Source organism: Sinocyclocheilus grahami, unplaced genomic scaffold (genome assembly GCF_001515645.1).
Source record: "Sinocyclocheilus grahami isolate Dianchi unplaced genomic scaffold, SAMN03320097.WGS_v1.1 scaffold522.1, whole genome shotgun sequence".
NCBI lineage: Eukaryota > Metazoa > Chordata > Actinopteri > Cypriniformes > Cyprinidae > Sinocyclocheilus > Sinocyclocheilus grahami.
Window position 1 is genome coordinate 450,856 of NW_015505701.1, and position 15,511 is coordinate 466,366.

At 39.5% G+C, this 15,511-nt stretch overlaps 1 protein-coding gene and 1 long non-coding RNA gene across 3 annotated transcripts in view; both read left to right on the forward strand.

Moving 5' to 3' along the window:
• The window catches only part of LOC107555010 (uncharacterized), a 15,734-nt gene extending 12,773 nt beyond the window's left edge, over nucleotides 1–2,961 (forward strand). Inside the window, exon 3 of the long non-coding RNA XR_001605126.1 lies at nucleotides 2,950–2,961. This is a non-coding gene — a long non-coding RNA (uncharacterized lncRNA). The remainder of the gene's footprint in view (nucleotides 1–2,949) is intronic.
• LOC107555009 (metabotropic glutamate receptor 7-like) overlaps nucleotides 1–15,511 on the forward strand; it is a 256,667-nt gene that overhangs the window by 27,116 nt on the left and 214,040 nt on the right. The window lies entirely within an intron of this gene.

Consider the following 15,511-nt stretch of genomic DNA (forward strand, 5'->3'; position numbering starts at 1 on the left):
TTACTTAGCTGAGGGAGCAACACACCCAGTTCTCAATCGAGAGGGGGGCTCGGACCTACATCATGTTCCAATGCTGGAACTGCTAGCAGTAAGTTACCTGGCTGAGGGAGCATAGACCCAGCTCTCAACGAGAGAGGGGGCTCGCACAGCATGATCATTAGAAATCAGAGGGTACGCATACTGCAAGCTAGCCAAAAAACTAGCGCATCAGAGAGGCAGAGTGAAGGGCCTATGCTCACCTGATACTGCTGGTTCCAGGTGCTCTGGGAAAAAAACAGAGAACTCAACTCTCACGTGAGAGGAGAACTCCAAATTCAGAAAGAATAGCGCGCTCATAGGCAACCCTTTGGTAAAAAGGGGAGCACTGCTAATATTACCACAAGAGCAGCCCACGGAGCGAACCCGGGTGCTCGATAGGAAGCAGCATGCTCATAGTAACCCTCAATGGTGAGGGGAGCGATACTTCCAAGTGTGTCAATTAGAGACACACTGGTTGAGTGGAGCCCAAGGTACCGAGGTCTAACCAAAGGGAACAGAGTTATAATGCGTAACCTTTACCATACAGGATTTCAGAAAGTGCGCAAAGTCTAGCGTGCACACTTACCACTTATGTGGATTTTAGAAAGTGAGCAAAGTGCTCAGCGTGTACACTTACCACTACTGTGGATTTTAGAAAGTGAGCAAAGTGTTCAACGTGCACACTTACCACTATTTGGATTTCAGAAAGTGCACAGAGCTTAGTGTGTGCACTTACCATAGCATGGATTAACATTCCAAGCATCTGATCACAGATACTCGGAGGTACTGAGCCAAAACGGGAGAGGCAAGCTCAAATATGACCCTCTAAAGCGCGGGGAGCACTGCCTGAGACAGCATACACAAGAAGGTTCTCGCAAATGCCACCTATACTTCCCGCTCGATGCCTCAGCAAGAGGGGCTATCCTGGAGCCTGGACATCCAGGAATTTTTTGCAGTTTCGTGCCGGGGGCCTGATGATTAAGAAGGCTCCCGCAGTAGCCTCTGACCTGGCCGCATAATCCAGGAAGCATGAAGCCGGAACCAGGGCTATCATACCGGCTGGTCATAATGTCGACGAGTGAGGTAACACTGCAAGTCGAGCACCTGGTTTCTGAATCCAGCAAAGGAATCGCTGAGCCTTGTCTGGATCACATCCCTAAGGTCTTGCCTACCTCCCCTTGACCCGCGATTCCTCCTACCCCTACCCGCAGGCGGAGGAGGAGGAGGAGGAGTGAGAGCCGCTACACTAGCCTTCTGTGCCCGTCTCTGATCCTCAGACCGAGACGGACCAGGACCCCTATGTTGTTTGGGCTCAGACCTGGACCTTCGTGGAATGAAGGATTTGAAGGCCGCTGAGCGCACCTTCGCCTCCCTGAACGTCTCGACCGTCTCAATGGAGGAACCGAAAAGTTCGGAAGGCGAAACCGGAGCATCGAGAAGAAAGCCCCTCTCTTTCTTCCCGATATCTGTCAGGTTCACCCACAGATGTCTCTCCGTTACTACCATTGCTGCCATAGACCTGCCCATAGCACAGGCGGCCTGCTTAGTAGCACGGAGAGCAAGATCCGTGGTGCAGCGCAGCTCAGCTGCCTCATCAGGAGAAAGGCCCTCGCCTTTATCCAGGTCTTTCAGCAGATCAGCCTGATACGCCTGGAGCACCGCCATAGTGTGCAACGAAGCCACAGCCTGACCTGCTGCTGCGTATGCCCTGCCATTTAAGCGCGATGTATCCTGAAGGGGCTTAGATGGCAAGGAGGGAGTATTAAGGGAGGACATAGAGAGATAGCTAGCCAGCGTCTCTTCTACAGGGGGCATCCTCTCATAGCCGTTTTCACGCATCGCCTTGATGTTGGCATAACTCGTATGCTGGAACCGATAGATGCATGAGGAAAACAGCCTCTTTCATTCCTTCTCGATCTCAATATGCAAATCAGGAAGAAATGGAAGGCTCACCTGAGCTGGAGGGTTATGGCCAGAAAGAAAACGCTCATCGAGGCGACCTCGCGACGTCACTTTCTTGGCCCGCTTCCACGGCAAGTCCAGCCTCGCCGTGGCACGATCCATAACTTCCAACAGCTCATCATACGCAGGACAGGAGGATTGGGAAGGCTCAGCCTCTTCACCGTCCTCAGACATCTCCTGCTCCTCCTGGGCTGAACCCAGCAGAGCACTGGCCCCCGGATCAGACGGCAGGTCCACCTGCGATCCCCACGAGCTCATTCTCCTCCGTGCCTCAGCAGCAGCGGGTCCTGAACCACGGGAAGCAGATGGCTGCCCCTCTTTGCTCGAAAAAAGAGACAAACGAGAGCGGAGCTTTTTCATCGAAAAACGGCCACAATGCAAGCAAATTGCCCCCTCAAGGACATCTCGTATGTGCTCCTCGCCCAAACAAAGAACACAGAGATCGTGTGTGCCATCAGGTGTCAAATAGCGACGACACGTATGCACACATCCTCTAAACGTTCTGCTAGTGCTCGCCATAATAATAGGATAGAGATCGCTCTTACCACGTTCAAATGCACGCTTCAAACAAAACAGTAATTGAAGACGAAGAAGAGAATGACATGTTCTCCCGGTGCCTATTTATACTAATAGTCGCACCGGTAGTGACGTCATGGGCTGTTGCCGGCCAACGTGTTGTTAGTGTTTTTTCATTGTATGCTTCAGACACGGGTCACGACGAGGCGTTCCCCATAGCGCCCCCTAGAGGACGCAGTTCGAAGTTCCCTTGAAAGGGAACACATGCATATATGTATGAGGATTTATAGATCACTTTAATTTCACACAGAGAAACAGTCTATCCAGGAGATAGACAAATTTGGGTTTGCAGTGTGGAAAGTGTGCTGCACTTCATGGAAATTACACCAAGAGAGGATTTTTCAGAAGTGATGTTTCATGTTTTTGTGATGCACATCAAAATGTATTAGGCAGATTCCACTATCAAATTCGGATGCCCTGTTCTGCCTACTGTGGCATGATATTATATAAAAGTGTATGCAGACTTCAGAATGGCAAACTTGTGAAAGTCGTTGAGTGCTTTGGTCCCCAAAGCATTCATGCGTGTAAATGCTACTCAAAAGAGGCACTGAATTGTTTTCCCAACTCCTAAAAACCCTCAATCCCTATGCTGACTTAAGAGCATCTCAGGAAAAGATGTGTTAGGAGAACTGGTTGAAATGGATTGCAACACGGATAATGTCTAGACATGTCATTTACTTCATTACATGACATTACATGACATTGCAGGTTGCTTGTCTTTTAGCATATCGCTGGGGTGGAATTCCATATGCGTGCGAGAAAGCAATTATTTATTTATTTTTTATTATATATATTATATATATACAGTGGGTACGGAAAGTATTCAGACCCCCTTAAATTTTTCACTCTTTGTTATATTGCAGCCATTTGCTAAAATCATTTAAGTAAATTTTTTTCCTCATTAATGTACACACAGCACCCCATATTGACAGAAAAACACAGAATAGTTGACATTTTTGCAGATTTATTAAAAAAGAAAAACTGAAATATCACATGGTCCTAAGTATTCAGACCCTTTGCTGTGACACTCATATATTTAACTCAGGGGCTGTCCATTTCTTCTGATCATCCTGGAGATGGTTCTACACCTTCATTTGAGTCAAGCTGTGTTTGATTATACTGATTGGACTTGATAAGGAAAGCCACACACCTGTCATAGCTAATGCTATTAATTATTCATACATTCATTCTTTTTTTTTTCATGCTGCACATTGGTATGGAAGGCCATTTCTGCTACGGAATCAAAAAAAAATCTCACAATTTCTGGAAAATTTGGCATTGGCATTAGTATATATATATATATATATATATATTCTACTAAATATATTACTGGGAAAACACATGGCTTTGTAAAGCTGTGTAAATGATGACGGATTTTTCATTTTTTTATGAACTGTTTCTTCTGTTTATTATTAGGATACCATTCATTTCAAAATATCTAATTTTGTCACAGGAAAAATTGCAAAATCACTTGACAACAGCCTTAGCAGACATGCAATTTTAAATATTATTATCAACAAAGACTACAACAATCACATGTCTAAACAGACAGCCAACGCAGCAATTTAGCCATGACAGGCTGTTTATTTACTCATATCGCTACTGTGTCCATTAATGAAAACCTGAAATTTGTGTCAGGGGCCTTTAATTTTCTTTGAGACTATTTTTTTTGTGTGTAATTTTGTAATTGCTTGTCACTCGTTTTCTTGCATGCATCTTGACATGTTGTGTGATTCAGAATTAGGAGAACGATGCGTTTTGTGCTTGTTCGTTTGCTCTGCAGCTAATTGTAATGTCACATCTTGTGTTGTGTTACAAGATTGGACTCTTGTGCCACTTTTGATTTAACCGATGGCTGACGTGTCATGCTGGTTGATGGATAATATGTGGTATTCCGTGTTCAAAAAGAAAGAGGAACAGTCGCCAGTGGTGGGAAAAGGGCATAAAGGCGGAATCATTGACCTATTTGTGCCGCTCCTTTTGCTCCTCTAATTAATAGGTGTGTGAAATGGCATTCACAACCCATTTTACCTAATGTAATGTGATGTATTTCTTAGTGAAACAGGATGTTCAATGAGGAAAAATGTAGGGCAGGACTTTATTTTATTCATCAGGAATAGACTGGATTGTGAAAATGGGTACCATAATGAAGCCAGGTGGTTGAAAGGAGTTGAAAAATAAGAGAAACTGGTCACAAGGTGCAAGAGAAAATAAAATTACTAATTTTATATGTTCTTAGCTTAGCCACAATGTGCTGAAATGTTGTTAGCTTAACAGCATTCTGACACTTCGTTTGCTTCCCTTATGGAAAAAACAAACAAAAAAAACTTGGATTTATTATAGTAAAAGTGTAGTAACCATGTTTTGTGGCGTACTGATTACCATTTGTATAACCCCAGTTTTACTACAAATACCATGGTTAAACTAGGGTTAGTGTAGCAAAACCATGGTTAATTTGTGGTTACCCTGGTTTAACTATAGTAACCATGTTTATTTTTTTATTATTTTTTATTTTTTTGTAGGAAAACCATGGTTATTTTTGTAAGGGTTAGCAACATATTAATGATGTCTTCAAGCACACCTGAAAAACCCATACCTCCAACTCGGGTGTTTGATATTACAAAATCACACATTCAAGTCGGAAACAACATAGTAGTAGCCTAAGCAAAACAAAATAACTTTATCATGAACAATAAACACAAAAAAATAACTGAATTCAAATTATAGAAAATATTGATTTCTATCACTTATTTACACATGTAAATAATAATAGATTTGCCGACATGTTGTTGACTAGGGCTGGGTTTTGACACAAATTTCACAATTCGATTCGATTCTCATTCACAAGCTTGTGATTCGATTACCGATTCGATTCAGTATCGATTATTTTGGATACATATCAGGTACAGTACATGCCAAATTTTCTCAAGGAAAAAAATATCTCAACTAATGCTGTAAAATATACACGAGAGTCAGTTGGTACTGCATTGCTATAATATTGAAGGTTAAAATTGACTGATTTGTGCTCTACAACTGCTTAACTTAATGAACTGCACTTAATTAAGTTTTTATAAAGTTACAATGACTTCAGTTAGTTTTTTTAAATATACACATTTAAATAGTGGCTGTCATAAAAACTTGGACAGATTTATTCAAACATAAATAAAACATTAAAGAACGGTAAAAAAAGTATAATGAATGTTATATGGTGCATATATTTAGGAAAATGCTCCTCTCTACAGTTTATTTTTCTGGCTGACTATCGAGTTTATGGTCACCAAATATGCTTTCGGAGGTAAATGTGACGTTACGTGACATATTGTTTACAAGCCGTAATATTGACGTCTTTGTGCGGCTGAAACACTGATTGAGCGATTACATGAGACAGGATAAGGATTGTAAACTTGTACTCTTTCTTTTAACTTACCTTCGGATGTTTGTCACATTTATTTTGTGCTGAAACTGGTATTAATGTGGAGGAGATTATCAGTTCACGTGCGCCTCGCGCTGCCACGTCTGTTGAACTGAGGCGCTACAGCGATCTGTCCCCTCCTGCCCATGAAATACAAACACTCTGACCTGTCCACAAACACTTCTGCTAGTTAGTGTGTTTACATCAAGTCGAGAAGACACTGTATTCTGCGTGGTGAAAGCAAGTTTGTTTTGTTTTCATTGCCAAAAGATGATGATGTGAAGACATCACGTAAAGTACCACATACAAAGTTTAAACTTATCACTGAGAAACGTCCTGATCAAGTTGTGCTTGCAATGGAGCTTCCGGTTAAGCGACTGCATCGGTATCATCCTCGGACTCGGGCTCGAATTGATAATGCAATATCGATGCCATTTTTGTAAGCTTATAGCATCTTTGTTTGCAAGCAATCCTCTGGGTGTTTCATTTTCGACACGCATTGTATACGGAAAGACCAATCACAACAGACTTGGCCTGCTGACCAATCAGAGCAAAGTAGACTTATGGAAGGGAGGAGTTTACCGACCTTAAGCCCAGAACTGCTTCAAACGAATCGTTTTCGAAATCATTGAAAAATGATTCTAATATTAAATGTATAGGCCTATTCTGAGAAAATGACAATGTTTTCTGATCTTAGATGCATTTAAACTTGTTGTAGAGCACTCCAACACAATATTAGGACACTTTATAATACCATATGGCCTGCTCTTTAACATGTTGTTAGTTTGGGAGAAACAAGCATTGTTAGCTGACCAATTTGGTACTTATAATTTTATTTAATTTATTTATGAGGCATGAACTTCCATATGCTTCAGTTATTTTTTGATAGAGAGATGTAGTGGAACTTCAATCCCAACAAGATGCAATTGTGTGCACAGCTAACCTCAATTTTAAACAATGTCCTGGCAGACACACCATAAGTCGGGCAGGTTCATCCGTCCTCAGCCTGAAGCAAAATTAATTCTGATCGTTCTTGGTTCTGATGATGTCAGCCGCAACTCCTTTGTGTCTCTCTACACCCTTAGCCTAATAAAAAGATCACAGCTTTATTCTCTTATATCAAATACTAATGCTGAAATGTGCTGCATTTCATCTCTTTGTCTTTCATATAGTGTAATATGACTTTTTTCAAGGTCTCCATGGCCTCCATTCAGATATAACATGGCTCTGGGGAGTTGCTGTATTGTATCAAAGTTAACATTTTCGGTGTTATTTTCCAGTCAATATATCTAGAAATTCTTAAAATACTTGAGAATCTCTGCTTAAGAATCAAAATTAAGATAATAAGACTTGTTTTCAGAGAATATAAATTAATGATTCATTTATCTTTCTAACCCCACTGACATAAATACTTATTTTTCCTGAAGATGCAAGGAAAAATACTGAGCTTCTTAAGCAGAAATTTAACAATTCTTATTCCTAAGACTGATAATTTCCATACTTCCCGGCACAAATTCACCAACTTTACCTCTAACTTTTGACCCGCCATCAAGCATTAACCTAATTACACTCGAATCAATGGATGCATTACTGAGTGAATACATAGCAATTACACCTCAATTACTGGAGAAGCCAGTTTCCATCTGCGTATAGTGATGGACAAATTTCTAATTGGTACAAATAGAGACATAATGTGGGGTGTGACCTGTAGCCACAACCTTTATCCAAGTTGTTTGATGCCAGAATGCGGGCAACTCTTTTCCCGACAGCGGGGAGTGATCAACTGCTTCAAAGATTTCCCAAAATACTTTGTAATTACTCATCAGTCTCTAGAAGTTTTAATCAGACTGCCATGTCACAGTTAATTGCAGCGTTTTTGCGTCAGTATATTTAATTCCCTGAGGCCGAGACGGAGTTTCTCAACAAAACCTCTAATTTGAGGTTCTAATTGGTCCTTAAGGTGGTGAGTTAATATTTCAAGTGTGCTAAGCTGAAAGGTGTGTGTACAGAATCAAGAGATTACAGTAAAACCCAATGAAAGCAGTACTGCTGCAAACATAAATTTCAACAAAATATTTAAACAAGGAAGAAAGCAAAATAATAATTATATATATACAGTATGTATATGTGTGTGTGTGTGTTTTGGAATTTTTATGTTTTTGTATTTTGTATTTTTATTTTTATTAGTAACAGTTTGATACATTTTGTTGTGTGTTTTGACATTTTTATTTTTAGTTATTATTTATTGTTTATTTTTATTTTTTAATGTAGTTTTATTCATTTTTATTTAGTTGAGAATGAAAAAAATAAGAACGAGAAATGTTGCTTTTGCAACTACTGGAAATGAAGTGATATTTTATTTCAGCTTTCATTTTTTTATATTTTCTTTCAGTTAACATTTGTTTTAATTAATTACTTAATTTGTATTTATTTGTTTGTTTGTTATAGAACTTATTATAATCAGTGATGCTGTCTACACCATAGATATATATATACATATCTATGGCAGTGGCGTTCCGTCCATATAAGCTGCGAATGCTCCGCATACCCAGACAATTTGAGAGAATAAGTTCATGGGATAATTAATATAAACATGATTATAAGTTGATCCCTTGTCATTTGAAATTCAACTTAAAGCTTAAAGAGTTAGGAATAAGTACGTAAAATGATTTTGTTTGCCAAACGGCAATCATTTTCTGTAAATCTACACTCTAAAAAATGCTGGGTTGTTTCAACCCAAGTTTGGGTCAAATATGGACTAACCCAACTGTTGGGTTACATTTTTAACCCAAAGTTGGGTTGAAATAACCCAGCATTTTTTAGAGTGTACATCAGCTATGGTTGCTTCCGAGCGAGCTGATTCTCCGCAGCTTTCTCGCCTCCGCTCTGTTGCTATGACCAGGATTATAGCGCGTTCTCAGTGATTTGCTGAAAAGAAACACTAACTGTATATTTTTATTTTCTCAAGCAAAGCTAATTTTAAAAGTCCACTGAGCAACTTACATTTTTGGTCATAGACAACGTATGTTGAAGATATACGTTATTGTCAAGATTATTGCCTAAACGGTAAAAAAAAATAAAAACGTTATAAAAACGTGGGCTATATAAAATTTTAATAATAACAAACATTATATTGTTTTGCGTATGCTCATGTCGCTTACAGATGAAGTCCTTCTCTGGTTTTATTATTGTTTGCAAGGTTGTAACGTTACTTTGCAATATTTTAAATACTTTTGGGTATTTTGCATGGTCTTTTATGTCACCCGGGTGGGAGTTTTAACTCCTATTCACTGTGAATAAAAAACATAATTTAGCTGATGCAGAGAGACATATAGACCGGGGGAATCCCCCCATCTCCCCACCCTCTGATTATGTATCATAACATAACTACGTGTAAACCTTATTTGGCGGTTTTTACTTGGCAAACCAGTTATATTGTTCTTGCATTCGAATAACAATGGATAAACCTGAAATGATAGAAGAAGGATTGGAGATGAATTTCATTTACAAATAAGGTAGGAAATGTGCATACTTTTAAATCGACAACTGCCACGGTGTTTCTTATTTGTCATCTGTGATCCCTTTTGAGTGTCCTAAAAGCCGATGGCGGGGGGTGGATCTTATCACTTAGCATACCCGTTTAAAAAAGTCACCGCTCTCCACTGATCTATGATCTACAATGGATGTGGCGCGACACAACAAATCCCCGACAGAAAACTGCTGCTGCGTTCTATTTATGACATATTGACACAAATTTCAAATGATTTTCAACTGTCGCTTTGTCACGTCCAGTGTACTAGACAGATTTTAGCTGTTGCGGCGCAGACACGGTGTTACTCACCTATCGAGAAGAATCAAAGCAACCTCGGCGTCCAATCGCAGGCCTTCCGTTCCTTGAGTTCTCTCCAGCGCTGGAAAGCTGATCCGATATTTACACAGGTCCTGTTTCTTGCCTTATTGCCTTAAGCCTTCTTTTGTTCTGCAGACATTTTCCTCTTTTGTTTTTTATCCGCCATCTCTATCTTTCTGTCACTAGGCTCGGCTAATGTCCATCCTGTGCACTGAACGCTCTCTCCTCCACATCATGAGTAGACATTACTCTTTATTACGGCCTTATCTTATGGAACATGGCTGTTTCATACAGTTGGCCTTTTGAAAGACACGGTACAGAATGACTTTTTATTGATCATACCGTAATGTAAAACAATGTTGAACAGCATTTGAAATTCACAGTGGCGTTTCACCTCACATGCACTACAGCGAAGGGCCTTCAACCACATGCTATTCTAGAAGGAAAAACTGTGCTCATAGCCTGGGTCCATGACATTTTCAGAGAGTGTGTAATGAGCTCATTACAGCTCTGAGACTTGAAGGAACACAAGCGCTGGAGTCTGGGACGTCCTCAAATGAGGTGAGCTGAGAAAGAAGCTGTCACAGCGCTCCAGTTTCTCATTGTGGTTCTACCTTTTGGCGTCTGACATATTTCCCTACAAAGTGGATCTTGTATTTGGCCTTTAACCGAGTCATCTCTTTTTCTGACAAATTACAGGGATGAAGGTTTCAACTTCCGTTCATTGAGACAAAGATCTGAAGCGAAACCAAAAAGAGGAATACTAGAGGATTTGTGTTGTGGATGTGTTTCCTGTCAGCCGTCATTGTCGAGAAACACTGTCAGGTTTTAAAATTAGTACGGCAGCAGCTTGCGAGGTTCTCCTGCTGCCAAAAAAAGAAAGATGACTTGTTTTATTCGAGAAATACACTTGTAAGTGTTGAGGATCTTACCTTTTGAAACATGTCATTGGGAGGTGAAGTCACACCAATTCCAAAGAAATTGTGGAGCTGTGAAAACTAAATAAGTGCCTGAGACAGCTGCTCCAAAACTTTCTGAACCAGAAAGTTCTGAACCAGCCAAAATATTGTTGGTAATGTTTACATTAACTAGTCTATGCTAGTTGCTCAAACGGGCATCACTATCATTATGGTTCATTGTTTGTCCACATTCCTAACCCTGAATATGAGCAGTAGTGATGCTTTTCTTAGCAAGCCCCACTAATTATCCCATATTTCATGATCTTGCGTATCGTAACAACAGCCTGGATTATGCCTCGTCTGTTTTGTCAGCAACACTGACTAATTGTGTCTGTGTACAAGGGCAGAAATCTCCTGATCTCTCTAGCCATGCTGGAGATATCATTATCAGCTGATGTTCATATTCTAAAGCTCTGTTGTGGCACGATAATGAGCTAAAAATAATAACACACTGTACAGTACAAGGCATTTCAGTGCAGCTGTTTACAAGGGAACCCAATCGATGGTCTCGTTTTATCTTTACAGATTTTGCAGCACGTAGGCCAGGATCAACCAACGCCATCACAGCGAGAATGCGAACGCTAGGGGATTTTACTTTTGAAGTGTGTTGTTGGGTAGATGCAACAGCGCTGTGCACTGATCCCTAAGCAGGAAACGTAGCAGTGGAGCAGGCCATTGAAATTCTGCCGGAGGGAGTTGAGCTCTGAAAACACACAGCTCTTCTTATGCAAGGAAGGAGAAACTGAGGATGGGAAACAAATACTGGTGGTAGCGGAGGAAAACAAAGAGAGCTTATATGTGAAATGTGTAATACAAACAGATGCTGGTGTAAAGACAGAGTAGAAATGGCAGCTTTTAGATAATTTATAAACTATTGGATGTGTGTGTCAGTGCTCACATGTCAGGGGTGGGAGGTAAAGCCAAAACATTTTATATATTACATCTCTACCATCACACAATATATGCCTTCATAAATTATATATATTGATTTTAAAACTATGAATTTGTTTCTGAAGGACAATAGTAGTGTCTTTATTAGGAGTGAATGTACTGCGAAAGTAAGAAAAAAAACAGTGGACAACTTGTTTGTTGTAATCCTATCTCATGAGAAACATTATTTTGTTGTTGCAATGGTTCGGACAGTGCCAGAGGGATATTTCATTATTTATAAAAGTTGTTCTTTCATATGTCAGGAGACTTTGTTTCAGACATTTCTCCTAAAATGAAAAGACACCAAGATGCCACCAACTGACATGCAATAAGGATTTGAGGTATAAAAAATAATGTAGATTTTATAGCTCAGATCAATTGGTTCTAAGGACATTTTATGAGACATGTTTGTGTTACTGTTGATATCTCTGCCTGCTGATAGCAGATTTTGGTATTTCTATGTCAAGCAGATTTTGGAATCTTGACAGATCTGAGTGTTGTTTGAAAATATTCTGAAACTCTACAGCAGGGGTGTTCAGTCCTGCTCCTGGTGGGCCAATACCTGCAGAGTTTAGCATCAACCTGCTCCAAACCCCCTTCCTGGAAGTTTCCAGTGAGCCTGTAGAGCTTGATTAGCTGGTTCAGCTGTGTTTAATTGAGGTAGGAGCTAAAGTCTGCAGGATCAGACACAGGAAGGTGGTTGACGATAATATAGGTGGAATAATTCCCATTGAGTTAAACTGAAGGGGGGAAATGAGGAAACCTAGAGACCAACATATCATAGAGACTCTGTTGGATCAGTAAGAAGCCATCCAGAAAATGCAAGGAAGTATATAGTAACATGTTAAGAAAAACCACTAGAAACTTTAAGGCAGGTTTGTTGGGTTAAACTCTGCAGGAAACTAGCCCTCTAGGAGGAAGATTGGACACCCCTGACATAGCTTCATTTAGCACTAAATATCCCCACTGAGATATAAGCACAAGATTCACTGCTTTGTCGTAAGACTGAACAGGCAAAAGTAGAACAAATATGCAAGTGTGTGTTTTAAGTAGTTCTCAACTGGTGGGTTGTGACCTATGCGGTCATGGACAGCAAGACTGGAACAAAGCTAAATGTTAATAATTGCTGCATTATATTGCTGCATAACGTAATCATGTGTAGCAGGGGTGCCCAATCCTGTTCTTAAATATCTACTTTCCTGTAGAGTTCATCTCCAACTGTGCTCCAACACACCTGTTTGTAACTATCAAGTTTTCCTGAAGATTTTAATCAGCAGGTTCAGGTTTGTTTGATTAGGGTTGGAGCTGAAATTAGCAGGTAAGTATATCTCTAGGAACAGAAGATTGGTGTGTAGTTAGAATAGCACAGTTGTGTCTAAGCCTGTGCTCCTGAAGGTCCACTTTCCTGCAGAGTTTAGCTCCAACTCCATTTAAACTCTACTGAACCATCTAATCAAGGTCTTGAGGATTGCTAGACTTCCAGGCTGGTGTGTTGAAGCTAAACTCAGGAAAGTGGCCCTCCAGGAGCAGGATTGGGGTAGCAAAACAACTAAACTTATCAACTTAAGCAAACACTTCTACTAACTTTTGTTGTTGAATTGAAAGTTTGTCTCAAACTAGCATTTTGCCACAAACTCACCTGTGACTTTGTGAAAGCTAGCCTAGCATGCCGACATGGAATGACTTTGCCATGTATCCTAATCTGCAAGAACCCATGTAATCACAAGGTTGGAGGAGGTTAGTTTATTACACCCATTGATGTTATCCTAACCATTTTTTTTTTTCGTTTCTTTTCCTCAGTATTACTGGCAGTACTGGAATTCTATATCAATCCTACACAGGTCTCTCAGTCACATAAAATGGCATTTCAGAGGCACATTTACATTCAGATGAGGCTCTACTTATTCAGCACATCAAGTGTCCAATATCCAGCTCTTGTGAAATTTATTGGCTGTCCTCTTGCTAGATCAAATGCATGTAGCAGCTCAGAGTGTGACTCTTCGGATTGCCAGACGTGGTGGCAAAAGCCAAATCAAAGGGACCTCACCGACCCTAAGGGGACAAGAGTATCTTGCTCCACGTAATGATGCACTCATATTTAGCCTTTAATACAACCACTTCAGGCAGAATACGAATGTTATCTTGTAACTGATGCTATTTAGTTGTAGTACAAAAACAAACTGGAGCCAAAAAGAGCGCTGCAATCATTGACAAATTGAACATATAAGTACAAACTGTTTGACGTTTACACACGAGGGGCGAACAAACCACAAGCTGAAAAAGAAGCTAACATCACTTATCTTCTGCTTAGCGTTTCTCTGTTAGCTCTCTTGTTTGTGGAGCATGGTTCATTAGTTTAATGAGGGCTACACAGATGGCGACTTCACCCCCCGGGGGTCAGAGCATGTTCTCTTCTCAGCCAGTGACCTGGCATCCAGGACCAAGCCCCCAGCCACCAGAATTATAAAATACTATTATCGGCAATTACTTATACATACAGATTGATTGGTCCCACATTAACCAATAACACACCATGGTATAACCTCTGTTTTAGATTAGAAGCTAGTTTTAGAAGAGAGTCGGTGACATTAAAAGAAAAGGAATTTTGGTACATGTTTTTCTTTTGCAAATGTTTCATGATTTTTATGATTTCTGTGTTCCACTTTGTTTGAGCATTGTTTTATTGTTCAAAATGTGTCAAATAAATGTGGAAAGTATATACAGGTGCATCTCAATAAATTAGAATGTCGTGGAAAAGTTAATTTATTTCAGTAATTCAACTCAAATTGTGAAACTTGTGTATTAAATAAATTCAATGCACACAGACTGAAGTAGTTTAAGTCTTTGGTTCTTTTAATTGTGATGATTTTGGCTCATTTAACAAAAACCCACCAATGCACTCAACTGCATCTCAACAAATTAGAATATGGTGACATGCCAATCAGCTAATCAACTCAAAACACCTGCAAAGGTTTCCTGAGCCTTCAAAATCGTCTCTCAGTTTGGTTCACTAGGCTACACAATCATGGGGAAGACTGCTGATCTGACAGTTGTCCAGAAGACAATCATTGACACCCTTCACAAGGAGGGTAAGCCACAAACATTCATTGCCAAAGAAGCTGGCTGTTCAGAGTGCTGTATCCAAGCATGTTAACAGAAAGTTGAGTAGAAGGAAAAAGTGTGGACGAAAAAGATGCACAACCAACCGAGAAAACCGCAGCCTTATGAGGATTGTCAAGCAAAATCGATGCAAGAATTTGAGTGAACTGAGATGCACCTGTAAATAATTTGACCGTGGGAGAATTTGATAAGAAATGTTTGAAATCATTTTTAGATATCTGACTTTTGATTTGCATATTTTGGTATGTTTTTATTTTGATATTATTGACTTTCTTAAAGACAATATTACCACAGAATATTGTAAACCATTGTGTGTCATAACTGATTGTAAGCTATATTTCAGCCCTAAAATAACAATAATTATAATTATAATAATAAGTAGTGTCGTCAAACGATTAATCACGATTAATCACATCCAAAATAAAAGTGTTTGTTTATATTATACATTTGTGTGTACTGTGTATAAAACCAAAACTATTTTGTGTATGTGTGTGTATTTATATATACATAATAAATATAAACAGTACACACACATATATTATTTAAACAAAAACTTTTATTTTGGATGTGATTAATCGTTTGAAAATTCATGAAAAAAATTCATGAAAATAATGTCACAGCACAGTGCAAATAGACTTATGGACTTGAATATATATATATATATATATATATATATATATATAT